Source organism: Lathyrus oleraceus, chromosome 1 (genome assembly GCF_024323335.1).
Source record: "Lathyrus oleraceus cultivar Zhongwan6 chromosome 1, CAAS_Psat_ZW6_1.0, whole genome shotgun sequence".
Taxonomy (NCBI): Eukaryota; Viridiplantae; Streptophyta; class Magnoliopsida; order Fabales; family Fabaceae; genus Lathyrus; species Lathyrus oleraceus.
In genome coordinates, this window is record NC_066579.1 from 337,588,234 (window position 1) to 337,606,705 (window position 18,472).

Here is an 18,472-nt window from a genome sequence, read left to right on the forward strand (position 1 = left end):
AAAGGCTTAGAATCAATGGACTCCTGGAGAATTGAATTCCAAAATAGTGGAGATTCAAGCTCAAATTCAAATGAATTTATCAGTGTTATCCTCTCAAAGTGCAGGGTTTTCAATGGAGATTCAAAGTTGGCGCAATGTGTGTGTTAATTCTGAACATAAGGGCTTCAATTTATAGAGAAATCAAATGACGGTTTGACATTCCAAATGAATGATCAAATTCTTTGGAGATGGATTGGATTGCAAGGTACATGTGCATTGTCACTTGAAGATTGATCCATGCCAAATGATGTCATCCTGTTTATGCCATGCGCAACCTATGCATTTCTCATCCAAAATGAATGAATTTGAGCTCTTCGGAAAGGCGAGATCAAGAGGAACAAGTTTGACATTGAACACTTTCTCATTTGGAGCTAGGAACTTGGAGATATTTGAGGTGGAAGTTTGGAAAAATTTGACATATCAAAAATTTTCTAAGTGTCAAGCCATATGTCTCAATATTCCACCTTGCTTAACTTTTTATGGGAGCTTCAAATGAGAAATGTGTCTTCATCAAAGTTGTAGCTATCTCAAAGACATTTAAAATGGTAACCAATTTCATGTCATTTGGATTTGAAATGATAGAGTTATGCATTTTTGAAGTTTGGAAAAATCACTTGATCAATGGTATAGGTCAAAAGTGACCTATAATGTAGCCTCATATCACATGTTCAAATAAGTTGAATTAGATCTCACTCAAAACATAAAAGTTGAAGTAGACACATTGAATTTGATTGTGCAACTTGGAAATATTTCATCTCATAAAAATTGAGCAAGTTATGGCCTTGGGGAGTTGACTTTCAAATTAGGGTTTAGACAAAATGACCTATAATGTTTCAACATAGAAAATGACTTTCCAAGCAAAACTAACTCTAGGTCCCAACATGAAAGTTTTTTATAATGTCATTTAGAGTAATTTATCTCTTGGAATCATTTTGATATGGTGAAAATTGTAGGAGATAGGGTCTAGGGAGACCCAGTTTTGATTAGATGAATTCATCTGGCCAACCACCATCAACCAACTTGCTAATTTCCAATTCTCTTGACTTTCTTGGCTCATGGTAGATCATATATGAATAAGATGATGAAATTTGATGTGTCCCTTGAGAAATTTGATCAATTGGTGAGATAGCTTGTTGGAGAAGTTATCCAAGATACCCAGTCAAACTAGGGTTTCCAAGGCAAATCACCCTCAAACTCTTGAAGCAAACTTGATCAATATAACATGTAGATAAAATTGGGACTCATATATGATGTACATAACCATTATTGAATTTATTCTTGGTTGTGCTCTTTGTTCATGAGGGTCTCAAACCCTAGATGTGATCAATGAATCAAGGAGATCATGCCCTTACCTACAAAAGAGTTAGATAGATACAAAGACATATTTTTGGTATTTTGGTTAGTAAAATGATAGAATACAAGTATGATATAATCACAACGTGCTCGGTGATCTCTCCCAAAACAAACCCAATGAAAAGGGACAAGGAGAATGCCAAGGTATGATCCCAATGCTAATGCTTATGATGGAATTGCATGAGGGATCTTAGGGTCAAAATTGGGGTCTTATAGCTGCCCCTATTTAAGGACATTCTAACTGAGGAGGAGAAGATTAAAATCTTCATGTCGACTCAGTAGAATGGGCTTAAATAACATATAGAAACAAATTTTGGTCCCTAAGAGACCTCATGATGCAAATGGTATGAATGCAAAAGTTAATGCTCTATGGGGAAATATTGCCATAAAGGAAAATAAATCAGAGAGACCGGAAGTCCGTAGGAGCACAATGCATTCCATAAGGAAAACTCACCGGGGAAACAAAGACTTTGGGGGAATAAAAGGGTGTTGCGTAGGCCAGACTACGACTTAAAACTACTGGGGGAATCAAGGAAATCCATATGAAAATGGAAAGACTCAGCCGAGAAAACAAACATATGCAGGAGATACGAATAAGTCAGGATAAATCTAAAATACTCGATTCATGCAGGGGAACAACGATTTCACTAAGGAAATGCGCACTCAACTCGACTGGGGAAGACAAACTTCAACACAGTGTCGCATCACGCGAAAAACCGGCGGGAAAACAAGAACAACAGAGCCGCCACCGTGCGTTATTTATCCCAAAAGAGGGAAAGGAAACGCTCAGAGTAAACCTGGAAAGAACATGGTCTCGCGACCAAAGAGAATGGGTTCGGGAGTCGGTTATGCGAAGGGAAGGTATTAGCACCCCTACGCATCCGTCGTACTCGACGGGATCCACGCACAATAGGAAGGGAAATGGTTGCTAAAACACTGCTCACACACACACACACAGGCTGAAAGAGACACAAGAGAACAGACTGAAACTGACTCGGCAGGATACCGCATCCTGGGCCTACTTAGTCTATCAGGCATAGACATCAGAGTCGAAGTAGTTCGGACTGGGGAAACGACACATGCTCGCTAGGATATCGCATCCTATGCATACGTATCTCCTTTGGACGAAGGAGAATCAGAGCATTCGTAGCTCGGCTGACACACACACAAACAAACACTGGCAAAGGCAAACGTGGAGCCTGAATGCCAATCACTGGACTTATATCAGCATCCGAACCAAAACGCACTCAAGAAGGCAAACATGGAGCCTGAATGCCAATCACTGGACTTACATCAGCATCCGAACCAACAAACCCACACTAGAACCCGAATGCCACTCGATGGACTTACATCAGCTTCCAAGCACACGACAACACAAAATAAAGACACAGGCGCCCGGAGAGATCTGCTCATCTCCTGCCTACGTACCTCATCTGGTATGAGGATCAGGGCGACGTAGTTCCCCTACGGAGGGAAAAAGAACTAGCCTAACCAGATAACAGAGGGAGACACAACACTAGGGAGACTACGACTCGAGCCTAGATGTTGTCATGCAAAGTCGTCCCTAAGTTAAGGTTTCTAGCTAACTGGCACAGGGAGCCAGCCTATCCTAGTCATGACTTGCACAGGAAGCAAGCCACACACACACTTAACTTGCACAGGAAGCAAGCCAAGCAAAACCTAACTTGCACAGGAAGCAAGTTTAAACTAACCCTAACTTGCACAGGAAGCAAGTCAAACAAACATACAAGCACAGATAGCACACACTATACACAAGCTAGTGGCTCAAACAAGGGTTAGGTTTTAGTCGAGGGGTCATATCAACCTCAACAAACAAACCTCTGGAACTGGGTGAATGTGCTCTTAACCTTGCCATTGAGGGGCTAAGGTGAAGCAGATGAAAGGTGAGTGAAGATAAGACTTCACAGCTCTTATCCCTGGCCTGGGAGAGCTTAAGACAAAAATGTGTGGGTTCAGAAAGTGGGAACCCTTCTACACATTTGATACTGACTCAACTGTACGATTGTACAAGATCTTGGGTTTGTATCTGCAATGCATCAACACAGTGGTGTGAGCAAAGCAGATGACACACAGAATAGCAGGGGATAGGTTGCATATCCCTTGGGTTCTGCCAATTGCCTCTTCACTTAGGAGGTCTTTGACTCTATACAAGGACAAAATTAAACATACACAAACATTGCCTCTTAAGGAGGACTTCAGACAGTTGCCTGGCCAAGTAACAGGCCAGGTCTTCCAGACTACATGAAGATTAGAAGTATACCTCAATGCAAATTGCTTATACAAGCAAAGCAAAGCAAAAGTTCACAAGGAACTGAGCAACTAAAAGCACCTGAAATGGTCAAGCAGATGTTAGTATGCAACTTCAAAACAAAGCAAAGAGAAACAGACATCAACAGTTAATTAGAGGCAAATGAATGTGCAAGTCACAAGGCTCAAGGCATGTGAGCCAAGCCACCTACAAAACAAACAAGTTAGACAATGATATTTAAGCAAGCTCAATCAAAAAGAATTGGTCTCATTGGTCATTTGTTGGTCATCCTGAAAACATGAGCTCAAAGGTGAGTAACAGGACCACTAGGGCAAGCCTAGGGTCAAAAAGGAATGAAAAAGTCAAAATAGCAAAGGGCAAGTATCCAAAATCATGTTCAAACAATTAAGAAACACAACCAATTGGGTTCACATTCATATCAATCATCATCATCATTTCATGAACAATTTAGGTCAAAGTGTTGCAAACAGAAGCTCATAGAAGTCAACAGCAAGACTTAACTCAAAAGCAATCTTAAACATTTCCAAAAATCACCAAATAAATCATGACCAATCACAACCCACAGCATGGTAAGCATGTCAAATTTCATCTCATTTGGACAAGTGGAAGGCAGTCAATGAAAATCAGAAAGTCAAAGCAATTTCGAACATGCTCAAAGAAGTCAACCAATCATGCATCAACTTGAAAAATTCATAAATCAGAGATGGCATATTATAAATGAATGGGATCAACACCAATGCAAAGCTTAAGATGTCTAGTATGCACATGTAAAATTTCATGATCATCCAATAAAATATGAGAATTTCCCAAATAGAATGGCAACATGTATCACACAAAGTCAACATTTGACTAGACAGGGGAGAAAAATCTCAAACAATTAGGAAATGGCATAATTAATTCCAAGAAAATTCACAAGTCAACTAGACATATACAGGAAGGTTCATGCAAAAATTCACATTAATTGGAAGCCAGGAAGCATGTCAACAAAAATCAGGAAGTTGCATATCATTGGTGTGACACAAATTGTCACACCCTACTTCAAAAATTCATATCTCAATAACCAAACATGATAAATTCAAGAACTCTACATCAAAACAAACATGAATGAGTGTAGATTAAGCACAAAAAAAATTCAGGGTCATTGGATACATCATCACAATTTCACAATTGAATTGGCACAAGGTATAAAATATGCATACATGTCAAGAACCCTAAAGCCATTAAAAATCCAGCCAATCAAAAAATCATTAAAAATCATGATAAAATAGTAGACATTCTTATGAACATGATTCAAAAAATTTCATGATTTTTGGATGTGAAATGAGTGAATTGTGAATTTTGGAAGTTAAGTAACAATTTGGAACAAACATGAACAAAGTAACATGAATTAACAAGTCAACCAATTGACCGAGTGGCATTTCAGTAAATACCCCCCTCATTAATCAAAACGGTGCGTGCAGGGGCGAGAAAACCAAATGTTTTGATTGGCTATTATGAAATGGAACAGTAACCAACCCACATGCACACGTGAAACAGGGGTTTTCTGGAAAAATATTAGGGTTTATCATGAACAGCATAGCTTCATCATCCTCATGCAATCGAAATTTTCAACATGCCCAGAAACAACAATTACACATACCATTCGAACAAGTGAAGCAAGCACAGTCATAATCTAGCCATGGTTTTCATTAAATCATCATCATCAAAGCAAATCGACTAAAAACAAGTTTGAGCACAAAAATGAAAATCCAGATTTCTCACAGCACAGTTAACCAATTCAAATGATTCAAGTTGCAATGGACTCAGCATCAAAAGACCTATCCTAAGCATCTCATGATTTTGAAAATGGTGAGACTCGAGCACTTACTTGATTTCGAAGAAAAGAGTGGAGCAGTGGTTTTCTGGTTGCAAGAGATCCAAACAGATGCTCCTTATGCTTTGAAATGATGGATGCTTGAAGTACTTTGCTCAATGATGCTTGGAAATGTTCAACTCGCGAGTCACCATTGTTGGTCCATGGAGAAAACAGAACATGAAAGGTGCTGCACAGTTGGGATTTGCTGCTTCAAAAGAGCTCCAGATGATGGCTAGGTGAAGAAACCAACAAGAGTTGCTCGAGTGTTTTTGAGTTTTTGCTCAGAAAATCCAATTTTGTGAAAATGCCAATTGAGAGAGAATGAGAGTTTTTTGTTTGATAGGAGGCTGCAGCTAGGGGTTTCATTTTGCAGAAAAAATGATGTACCTCTGCTGTTTTTGTGGTACTGAATCCAAGTCCATGGAAATGTGGGATAGAGTTGGTGAAAAAATGTACTTTTGTCCAATTTTCAAGCAACTTGGGAATGGCTATATGTACTGCATAAAAATGACTTGGTTCATGTCACAAATGCATTTTCAGAACATGTTTGATTGGTAGAAATGGTTGGAAATGATTATCTCACAAATTCACTTTTGTACCACACTTGAAAACAATTCATGCAAGTCCAAAAATGCCATTTTGATTGGTGAAGTTTTGGTACATGAAAGTTACATTTTTGGAAAGAGGGGATCAAATGTGACTTGTGGGAAAAAACCCCACCCAAATTGGCCAAATGGTTTGAGAGATATGGCCTTTTGAAGTTCAAGAAATTCTGAAAATGATTCGATCATAACTTGCCAACCATACATGGGAATTGAGTGTTCTTGGACTTTTTGGAAATGGGAGAACAAGATATTCAACTTTCATGTTGGGCAAAAATTCATTTGAAGCTTGTATCATGATGTAAGTTTGAGGATCAAGACTTTCCATTTTTGGCAGGTTTCAATTACAGGTCCAGTTTCCATTTTTGGAAATTTCTGATCTGGCTTCAAATTCTTCCATGATGGTGTTTGCCATGATATATGAGGCCTATTGGTACATGAATAAGCTCTCAAACCAAATCCCATCATCAAATCACTGATTAAATGGACAGTTGACCAACAGTTGACTTTTAGGGTTTCTGGCAAACTGTGCATTGACTGATGACTTCTGAACATCCAATCTTTGACCTAAACACTTCAAATGGATCCCCAAGTCATGTGAACATGTTGGACCAACCCTAGGGCCTTGGCTCAATGAAAAACACCCTTGCTTGCTTGGTTGACTGATCTCCTGATCAGTTTGACCTAATTTCTTGATTGGCTTGCACTTGAGGCAAATGGGACAATGCAATGCTATGCAGTGGACCATGATATGCTATGACCTAATATGAGAATGTATGTACAATGATGGGTGCAAATTTGAGGTGCTACACACAGGAGGAGCAAAAATCTATTACCTACTACCTGTTACTGGGTAAGGAGATAATAAAAATCTGACAGAGAGAACATCCGTCATCGGTTAAGATGAACATATCAAGGATGACTCGCTGAGGGAAAGCTAGGAGGAATATTCATTACCGGTTACTGGGTAAGTATAACCTTGCTGGGAAAAACTGCAGAAAATAGGATTTACAACTACCAGTTATTGGGAAGAAGACCAAAGGGGGAGAGTATCCGTCATCGGTTAAGATGAACATATCAAGGATAAACTCAACAGGGAAGAAAATTCGTCATCGGTTAAGATCAACATATCAAGGATAAACTTGCCTGGGGATGTCAAGGAGGATACCCGTCATCGGTTAGGATGAACATATCAAGGATATACCAACTGAACAACAAAAAAGGGGGAATTACATCTATCGAAAACTAGATAGAAGACCGTCGGAGAGAAAATCCGTCACCGGTTAGGATGAACATATCAAGGATTAACTCCGCGAGGGGACAAAGTAGGATTTACAACTACTGGCTACTGGGTAGAAGACCAATCAAAGAGAAGATCTGTCACCGGTTAAAGTGAACATATCAAGGATTCACTCTGAAAAGGGGAGTAAAAATAGAGATTACATCTATCAGTTACTGGATAGAATACCAAAGAAGAGAAAATCCGGCACCGGTTAGGATGAACATATCAAGGATTGACTCTGCACAGGGGAAAAGTAGGATTTACAACTACCGGTTACCGGGTAGAAGACCAACAAGGAGAAGAAAATCCGTCATCGGTTAAGATGAACATATCAAGGATTAACTCTCTCTGGGGAACAAAAGAGTAGGAATTACAACTACCTTTTTACTGGGTAGAATACCAAAGAAGAGAATATCTGTCACTGGTTAAAGTAAACATATCAAGGATTGACTCCACGGGGGAAGAAAAGATATCCGTCATCGGTTAGGATGAACATATCAAGGATATGCTTTTCAAAGAAAGGATCCACTAGGGATACTACTGAGGTGAAAAGGGTACTTTTACCGGGTATTGGGCAAGAAGTAACAAATTTCAAACTAAGAAGAATATTACCAGTTACTGGGTAATAGACTCTTAGGCGACCAAAATATCTATCTAGGTAAGAGCTAGAAAGAAAACGGTCAATCAAGACTCAACCCAATGGGGATATAACTCAAGGGGAGTGATTCCATCCAGAAAATTTGCTGGAGAGGAAACTGAAATAACAACCATCCACGAGGAAACAAACTCGGTGGGGAAACAGAGAAAGGTTATAGTCTTTTCTGCTTAAGGGGCTGACACTCTACAATTGAAAGGGGACAGACGCTAGATTTGGTATGGGGATAAAGTACCGCCATAACAGAGAATGAAAATTTCCAACAAATCAAATATGAAGATGCAGGATATGCAAATCATAAATTTATATGAATGTATGTGCGTATGTAAAGATGGTGATTATGCTGATAAAACGAACACCAAGGATACATAGGTGTCGCAAAGAAATTGAACCACCAGTACAATCCTCGGTCAATCCACCAATCATGGAGACAAATTGCTGGAGAACAGAGAGATCAACATCCCAAAGGCTCAAACCTGGATAGGAAAAGGAGATCTGCTGAGGATAAAACATCCAAACTGTAGGGAATTTTAGGTCAACACCATAAAAATGGGAGACAACCCTACTAGGGAACAATCAACAAAAGCTGCTCAGAAACCAGGAGAAAACTCTGATTGGGAGCAAAGATACGACGATTGGTGGGGACACCAAAGCGATCTACTAGGGAAAGATCAAAACATCTCCGGATGATGATCCACCTGCTGAGGAAATACAAACTCCACTGGGAAGGCCAAAACTCTGTCGGGGACAAGGATACACCGTTGGGGATTTGAATCAATCAACTCAGTTGGGGAACAGAAATAGGCTCTACTGGAGATCAAATGCTCTGTCGAGGAACTGAAACAACACAAACGTCTAGGGATACCCGAAGAGTCAACTGCTTCGGGAATCTCAGATGCTTCGCACTTAAGAACTTGCTTCTTACTGAAATGTTGTTGATATTCTTTTTACCTGCTTTGGAAAAGTTCTTGCTTATATATTTTAAAGAAAACTTCATTTTGATTTAAAAATTTAATTTCAAAATGATCATAATAAAAATTTAAAACTATTGGCTGAAGTAAATAAGAATAGAAACAATTGGATAAAAACTCAACTTTATTTAATAGGATGGTAGTCTGTTAATGACAAGACTCCATAGATTTTACAAAGTTGAAAATGGTAACTTTCATGGAAAATGGGTACATTGAATACAAATGATCCTATCTCCTACAATTTTCACCATATGAAAATGATTTCAAGAGCAAACTTACTTTAAATGACATTATAAACAACTTTCATTTTGGGACCTAGAGCTTGGTTTGCTTGGAAAATCATTTCCTATGTTGAAACATTAAAGGTTAGTTTGTCTAAATCCTAATTTGAAAGTCAACTTCCCAAGGCCATAACTTGCTCAATTTTTATGAGATGAAATATTTCCAAGTTTCACAATCAAATTCAATGTGTCTGCTTCAACTTCTTTGAACATGTGATATGAGGCTTCATTATAGGTCACTTTTGACCTATACCATTGATCAAATGATTTTGCCAAACTTCAAAAATGCATAACTCTATCATTTCAAATCCAAATGACATGAAATTAGAGACCATTTTGAAGGCCTTTGAGAGGGCTACAACGTTGATGAAGACACTTTTCTCATTTGAAGCTCCTATAAAAAGTTAAGCAAGGTGGAATATTGAGACATATGGCTGTCATACCCCGATTTTGACCCTGAAAATTTTTCCCCCCATCAATCACTCGTTTGCATTCTTTCTTCATTCACCTTCATATCCTTCACTCATGTTCATGTTTACTATTTCATATTTTTCAAATCTACATTCATATTTTCTTCATTCACATTGAAAAAAATTCCATTCATATTCAAGAATTTCCACATACTCATTCATAGTTCGATTCCTTCGTTCATTCATTCAATTATAATCATCAATGTACATGGCATATGAATAACTTATAATAAAAAAAACATATCATCGCATGAATACATGAAGTTTCTAAGATGCAAAGAGAGATCCTTGTCTTGCTACAAGAAACACCAATTTTCATTCATTGCAAATCATAGATTATCCAAAAAAAAATACATAATCTACAAAGAGCAGCACGTAGCATTATCTGATCACGTGAAATTCACAACTGAGTCCTTTATCGGCCTTGATGTTGTGAACTATATTCAACTTCTCGGTCCTGAATATGAACTCTTGAAGAAGAAGTATCTGGATGAATCTTCTGAGCGAAAATGACTTCACAAGTGCAATACGATTGTCTTCACGACGTTTCATATCCACATGGCTACGTTCACGCTTCATCTTCTACTACTTCTGATTCATCTCAACCCAAAGAACCTGCCAAGAAGTTCCCGTTTACACTTGATCCCTTTCAATCTCAAGCTATTTAGTTGTCTTGAAAATTCTGAATCCGTTATGGTATCTGCACATACATTTGTTGGGAAAACTGTTGTGGCTTTATATGCTATTGCTATGTCACTTCGAGATGGTCAACGTGTTATCTACACTTCTCCTATCAAGGCATTTAGTAACCAGAAGTATAGAGAATTTAAAGAAGAGTTTTCTGATGTTGGTTTGATGACTGGTGATGTTATCATTGATCCCAATGCTTCTTGCTTGGTGATGACTACTGAAATCTGGCGAAGTATGCAATAAAAAGGGTCTGCTACTGTCCCTAATGCCAAGGAATTTGCTGATTGGGTGGCAAAGGTGCACCAACAGCCTTGTCATTTTGTTTATACAGATTACCGACCAAACTAATGTCTTTGTTTATATTGGGATATGCTCCATAATGGGATCATTGAGTGTCATGATTGTAAAAGCGATTGGCATAGCCATTAAACTTACATTCGATGGTTCAAATCAAAATATTTACTTTCAAACATGGATTTTTACAATGGTCGGCATTTCCTGCATCATTACTAGTTTAAATCACCTTAATATGGCATTGGATACTTTGAACACAACAGTGGTTTCTCCAATCTATTATGCACTATTCACTTTGTTTACAATATTAGCCGGTGCAATCATGTTTAAGGATTATTCAGGACAAAGTATGAGCAGTTGCATCAGAGCTATGTGGTTTCATCACTGTTTTATCTAGAACAATTGTATTGCACTGCACTAGAATACCAGATCCTCCCGTCAGTACCGATGTGTACAGTCCCCTGTCACCAAAACAGATACTCATGGAACAGCGCTTGTTGTTTATTTGCATTACTTTGCTAAGATTATTCATGTGCTGAGGATGGATGATTAGCCGGCTGGATCGCAGGAGAGGTTTGAGAGGTTCACTAAGCTTGCTTTGACCATTGTTCACAGTGCAACGGGAGTTTTTGCTGCTGGTTGGATTGAGGTTTCATGTTGGATTTTGACTGGAGAGCAACAAACAACTGTCATCAGATCCAACTATGTTCAAGTATTATTAAATCAGGATATGAGTTTTTTCGATACTTACGGGAATAATGGAGACATTCTGAGTCAAGTATTGAGTGATGTGCTGCTTATCCAGTCTGCTCTTAGCGAAAAGGTTGGAAATTATATTCATAATATGGCTACATTATTCAGTGGTCTTGTAATTGGCCTTACCAACTGTTGGCAGATTGCTTTGATAACGTTAGCAACGGGTCCCTTTATTGTTGCCGCGGGAGGAATATCAAATATATTTCTCCATAGACCTGCTAGAATATCCCGGCTGGAAAATAAACAGGAACTGAACCTAGTGCAAATCAAAGAAAGTAAATGGCTTGTGAAGTTCTTCTTGAATTACTTAAGACATGAAAAAACAAAGTAAATGTTCTCTTTGACATACTTACCATATTCTTATTTCATAGTCGGATCGACTATGCATTCCTGAAGAAGTCTTACATCATTGAGGTTGCAGAAGGCTATTCTTGGAGCATGAAAAAGGCCCTCCTGTTACATTTCCTCAACCTTTTCCAATCAAAGCAACTTGGGCATGACCAATCGGTGATTGTAATGCAAATGCTCATTCTTCCAATGCTTGCACATGCCTTTCAAAATGGGCAAAGTTGGGAAGTTGTGAATCCTGCAATTATAAAAACAATCATAGCCTTGCAACAAAAATCAAACCAAACCATAACAGTCAATTTAAAATCATCTGGTTACAATTTGCAGAGAATATCCAAGACGCATGTGTTGAAGCAGCCAGCATTGCTGAACAGGCAATTTCCTATGTAAGGACATTGTATGCATTTACAAATGAAACATTGGCCAAATACTCATATGCAACACCACTGCAAGCTACTCTTAGATATGGCATATTAATAAGTTTTGTTCAAGGGCTAGGTCTTAGACTCATGTATGGACTTGCAATATGTTCTTGTGCATTGCAGCTCTGGGTTGGAAGATTCTTGGTTATTCACGGAAAAACACTTGGTGGTGATTTTTGTAACTACTTCTTTTTGTTGTAACTTTAAGTGGCCTGGGATTGAATCAAGCAGCAACAAATTTCTACTCCTTTGAACAAGGGAGGATAGCTGCTTATAGATTATATGAGATGATAAGCCGATCCTCCTCAACTGTTAATCATGACGGCACTTTCGCAGACCCCAAGACTGGCGCACGATGAGACCGACTTTGGGTGTAAGAGTTCAAAGCCAGAGCTATCCTGCATAAATGAAGAAAATACAAGCTTGAATGATAAGATATTGGGATTTCCAAAAGAAATAGAGTGATATTAGGACGGCGTTACATGAGCAGACCATGCTAACTTTGTGAAATGGTCTATTCACTAGCCGGCACACCAAGAAACCAAGCCTGCAGCATCCCGTTGCCAAACCTACCAATTCACAATGCAATTGTCAGTTAAACGTCGCACCAACAACAGGTTGTAGTAGGAAATTATTGCAATCTTGTACCAGTTACATTTCCTACCTTTTCACTTGAATCACCACCATTTTTCCAAGTGCTAAAGCGACACCGAACCTCAAGGTTACAAGAGCCTTCACTGCGGTAAAACACAAGCAATTAGCAGTAAGAAATATCCCAAAATGGAAGGGAGACAAAGTAGAAGAAAAAGCATAGGTTCAGAATACCTTTTCCAAATCCAAACATCAAGTAGGGCGACCAAAACCTGACAACCCAAAAGAGATTTTGCAGAGATACTCTTTTGAACTCCATATACCAATCCGAAACCCTAAAGCTGTAGAGATAAATAGGAGCGGAAGGGGTACTGTGAAGGAGAGGACAAAAAATTCGGAGGCGGACAACAGACTCAAAAACCCTAAATTTTGAGGCGACAAAAACCTAGAAAGGAGACGGAGAATCAGAGGCTTGCAAGCTCACTGCCACCACAGGAATCCTCGCCGAAGCCGCCACCACTGAACACGAAGAAAACTCTTTCAACGGCGACAGTTCAAAAAGGAAGAAGACGAACCCCTAAGAACACCACAACAAAAGCAATCAGAGCTATTCTGGAGAACCCAAGCAAAGCTATAAAAGCGTTGAGTCCAAAGGAAAAGGAAGAGAAGTGGTCGCGCACCTGTTCATCTGCTCCAAAGTACCCCGATCCGGTAAATTTATTGCCCCTTTCTGCGTTTCATTCCCAGATTCACGAGTTGTGCATAGTTTATCTCTTCCATGCTTGGTTTTCATTTCTCTGCAAAATGTTTGTCCCCTTTTGTCGTCTGATGTTGGAGGTTGACGTCGTTGATTAGAGTTCAGGATTTGGTAGATGTCCATTGCATTTGTTTTTTTCCCTAATACTGAAGTTCGGTTCGTGGAAGGAGAAATAGACTGTGACTTATTTCTGTAAGTGTTTCAAGCTGAGAAGAGAAAGGTTGGGGCGGAGGGGAATGCTTCATGTTTAGTTTTGCTTTTGTATTAAAGTGAATTTTTAAGGCCATTTATGATGACATTTTTCCCACTGTCCAAGGAAAACTACCGTTTTGTTTCTCCTTCTGCATTAATGGCCATTTTCTCGGTCACCCCATGTGACCGTTGGAATTGGAGAGCTTTATTCCCCACGTGTCCTCCGGTAGAATGTGAAGGGATTAGTTGGACCGGGTCTAGGTTTTCATTTGACCCGAATGGATCCTACCCATTTGGGCCTTCTCGGTTGTGGCCCACTCTCATTCTATCTGAGTTGGTGTACCGTGGTGGGCCTTAGGGTCATTCAAACTTCCCCTTTTTCTTTTTTCTTTTTTTTGCGTTTTTTTGTTGTTTTTGTTTATGGAAAAATTGGTTTTGTTTTCTATTATTTCTTTTCCTTTTCTTTCAAAAAAAAAACAAATTCTATTTAATTTAAATGAAGTTTTATATATCAAATTAGATTTTTTTATCAATACTTAAGTATTAGTCATATATTTTGTTATTATATTTTTTTTTATTATCATCATTAATTATTTAATATGACTTGGGTGGTGATTCTTCTTTTTTTCGAGATTTATGCGAATTATCATATTTATGCTTATTTACTCGTTTATACAAATTGTTGATTTTTGTGTGTGTGGTACGTTATAATCATGATAGAACATTTCAATTTCATTGACCAAAACACAATTCAAACCAAAAATAAATCACCTAATTCTCGATTCAATGTCGAGTCCCCATTTCCATACCCTTGTAAGTCGATTGCTTTTAAGCATCGCCATCAACCTCACATGGCTTACTCTTGGGCCTTCTTACAATGAGCTCTTATGCAACACCAACTTAACTTTCAATAATTTCAAACCTCTGTACTTTGATTATTTTACTCCAATATTCAAATCTTTTTCCTAATAAAGTTGGAAGAAAAAGATTACCTGGATGGAATATCCAGTCGTAATCCCGAATATTAGGCTCAAGCTGTAAGAGCTTGTAAGTCATAAATATTCGTCTTCTCACCAAAATATCCGTAAATATCTCAATTCACCTTCCTAATAAAACGTGAAGAAAAAGATTATCCTGGATGGAATATCCAGTTATAATCCCGAATATTAGGCTCAAGCTGTAAGAGCTTGTAAGCCATAAATATTCGTCTTCTCTCCAAAATAGTTATGAATATCTAAACCATTTTCTTAATAAAGTTGGAAGAAAAAGATTACCTGGATGGAATGTCCAGTCGTAATCCCGAATATTAGGCTCAAGCTGTAAGAGCTTGCAAGCCGTAAATATTCGTCTTCTCTTTAACACTCCAAATATTCAAATCTTTTTCTTAATAAAGTTGGAAGAAAAAGATTACCTGGATGGAATATCCAGTCGTAATCCCGAATATTAGGCTCAAGCTGTAAGAGCTTGTAAGCCATAAATATTCGTCTTCCCTCCAAAACATTCGTAAATATTCGAATCATTTTCTTAGCAATATTGGAAAGAAACAGACTGCCTGGGTGGAATGTCCAGACGTAGTCCCGAGTACTAGACCCAAGCTGTAAGAGCTTGTAAGTCATAAGTACTCGTCTTTCAAACTTCAAAATACCTAATTCCTACCTTAATACTTCTTCAATAAAGATGGAAATGGAACATGGTGTATACCGTGCACTCCTGAGACTAGGATTCGAGATGTATATCTCGCTCATCCAAGTTCTCGTCATTATTCAAAACACATAAAATCAATCAATTTCTTTCCTCGCCGCTGTGCGATTGATCTCTTAAACCTTTTCACAAACGAAAGGTACTTTGTTTCAAAACAATGCAAGGCAATGTTTCTCCACCTGTTTTGGGTAGTCCAACAATGTTTTCGTCGATTTGACACAAAGTAGCTTTCGCTAAAATCGACCAACAAACAAACATTTTTCTACCCAGAACTACGTAAGCCTTGATTTCTCTTTTGAGATACGTAGGAGCAGGATTTTTAAATCTTGTCAGGCCCACTAATAAAAAACTTAGGTTTAGTCCTTCGTCAAAAATCCAAAAAAAATTATCTTCCTTTCTTTCTTTCCCACCTAATAATTCGAAAAGCCTAATATTTCAACTAACACTAACGCATACAACTAACCTAATGGTTCCTGTTGAGTACAACGGACGTGAGGGGTGCTAATACCTTCCCCTTGTGTAATCGACTCCCAATCCCTGATATTGGTTGCGATGACCATATCTTATCCTTTCTTTTAGGGGTTTTATCGATATTTTCCCTTTCCCATTGTTAGTAATAAATAAAGTTCGGTGGCGACTCTGTTCAGTCCATCATTGCGAGCGTGCGATCGCGCTTCGCTTTAAAGTCGTATCACCATTTTTTCGAGGTGCGACAGATGGCGACTCTGCTGGGGAGGACCCCATCCCTAAGTGAGTCAAGCCTAGTTAGGTCGTTTGTGTGTCTTTGTTTGTTTACCTATGTGGCTTTTCTTTATTGTTTTTACTATCTCTATTGTCATATTGATATGAATCTGTTGTATTGGTTCGATTATGGTTTGGTACTTGGATACTCTGATTGCAAACCTTGTGGGAAAGACTTTTTCCCGAGTCTCGAGTAAAAACATAAGATAGGACGAGGTTGAGTAGTGCGGGTCCGCGAGATGTATTTCTCGTTGGGTCGGTACGAGAACCTTACTTAGAGTAGATTCTTGAGAGGATGTTGTCGCTCGGCAAGTAAGTTGCCGTAAGCTTCGATATTTTCTTTAGGATCCATGACTCTGAGAACCATTTGTAGAACCTTAGTTCTTTGCCCAACTAGGAAAGATGGTTGCGTAGTGTGGGTCTGCGAGATGTATTTCTCGTTGGATCGATGCGAGAACCTCACTTAGAGTAGATTCTTTAGATGGAGTTGATGCCCGGCAAGTAAGTTGCCGCAGGTAGCAAACAGTCTAATGGATCCATGACTCTAGGGACCTTTTTAAAAAAACTTAGACCATACCTGGTGAGGACCATGTTCTATACAAAGCAATCAGACTTATCCATGCCTTAAGCCTATTGAACCTATACAAAAAAAATGCATCACATTCATACATTGCATCAACATCATAAAAAGCAAGCTCTTTAGTTGTCTCTTATATATTTCAGGAATGAAGAACTTGAAAATGACAACTTCAATGAGACACACTTTCACGCTTAAGTACAAGGAACCTAAGTTGGACAGTCTGAAGAGTTTGATCTCTGATTTGTCTCTCAGCAGACGTGATGAGTTCGGAAAAAACTATGGGAAAATTTTGAGCCTTCTAAATAAGAAAGTTGACTATGGAATTATCGGCTCTCTGGCACAATATTATGATCCACCTCTGCGTTGTTTCACATTCGCTGATTTCTAGCTAGCTCCTACTTTGGAAGAAGTTGAGAGAATCGTGGGTCTCAAATTGAAAGATTTTAATCCATTTCCAAAGCTCGAAGAAGATATGGGCCCAAAGAAGATAGCTTCGGCCCTAAGTATCAATGTCCCGACTGTTCGAGACAATTGGGTTGAAAAAGGGGGTTGCAAAGGTTTTGCCACGATGTTTTTGGAAGATTTAGCTCTAAAGTTCAAGGAAAGTGGAAATTGGAATGCATTCTATGCTGTTTTGGCTTTATTGATCCATGGGATTGTGCTCTTCCTGAATGTTGAAAAATTTGTGGATCAAGTAGCCATAGAAGTCTTTCTCTCTGGCAATCCAGTACCATTTCTCTTAGCCGACATTTACCATGCCCTTCACGCTCGACATGAAAAGAGGGGTGGAACTTTGTTGTGCTGTGCTCCTTTGCTTTACACTTGGTTCATGCAACACATGCCTGAAGAAGGTCTTTTTGTGGCAAAAGAACTTAAGTCTCCTCAAAAATTAGCTTCTCTCACCGCAAGTTCCATCAGATGGTATATCCGAGAGTGGGAAACCCCAGACATTATAGTCAGTTGTGGGGAATTTCCTAATGTACCGTTGTTGGGTACCAAGGGTTGCATCAATTATAACCCTATGATATCTCGAATGCAACACGGTTACTCCATGGATGGTCCTCCTGACGCAAAGGACTTACAGCCATTTGTGCTCTCTGACATCCAAGCAAGCAATCCTGATGTAAGAGCAGTACGAAAGGCTTGGTTAAAGGTTGTAAGAAAGGGTAAAGAGTTTGGAAAAAGAAACATTCTCGCCAAAGAATCTTACACTCAATGGGTGAAAAAAAGAGTTGAGGAAATCCAGTTGCCATTCATCTTGAAGGCTTTAGCTTTTCCTAAAACTCCTGAGCCCGAGCCTATACTCCCTGAGGACATGGAGAAACTCGCTACTAAGGTTAAGGAGCTCGAATTGGAGAATACTGAATTATGGATTCAGATGAACCGAGTTAGCTTGGAAAATCAGAATTTGAAAGAGGAACGTAAGGGAAAAGCCCAAGAACTTGAGGATAGCAACAAGAGAGCCAGGCTGTTGGAAGACCAGAAAGATGATCTTGATCATATCCTATTAGGTTCCACATCAGTGATCCGAACCAGGAAGGAAGAGCTCAAGAAAGCTGAGTATAGGATCTGTGAGTTAGGTAGAATGTTGGATAAATCTCT

At 38.9% G+C, this 18,472-nt stretch overlaps 1 pseudogene; it reads left to right on the plus strand.

Moving 5' to 3' along the window:
* The first annotated feature begins 10,307 nt into the window (after nt 1-10,307).
* On the plus strand, nt 10,308-10,836 carry LOC127105574 (DExH-box ATP-dependent RNA helicase DExH9-like; annotated as a pseudogene).
* The last annotated feature ends 7,636 nt before the right edge of the window (nt 10,837-18,472 follow it).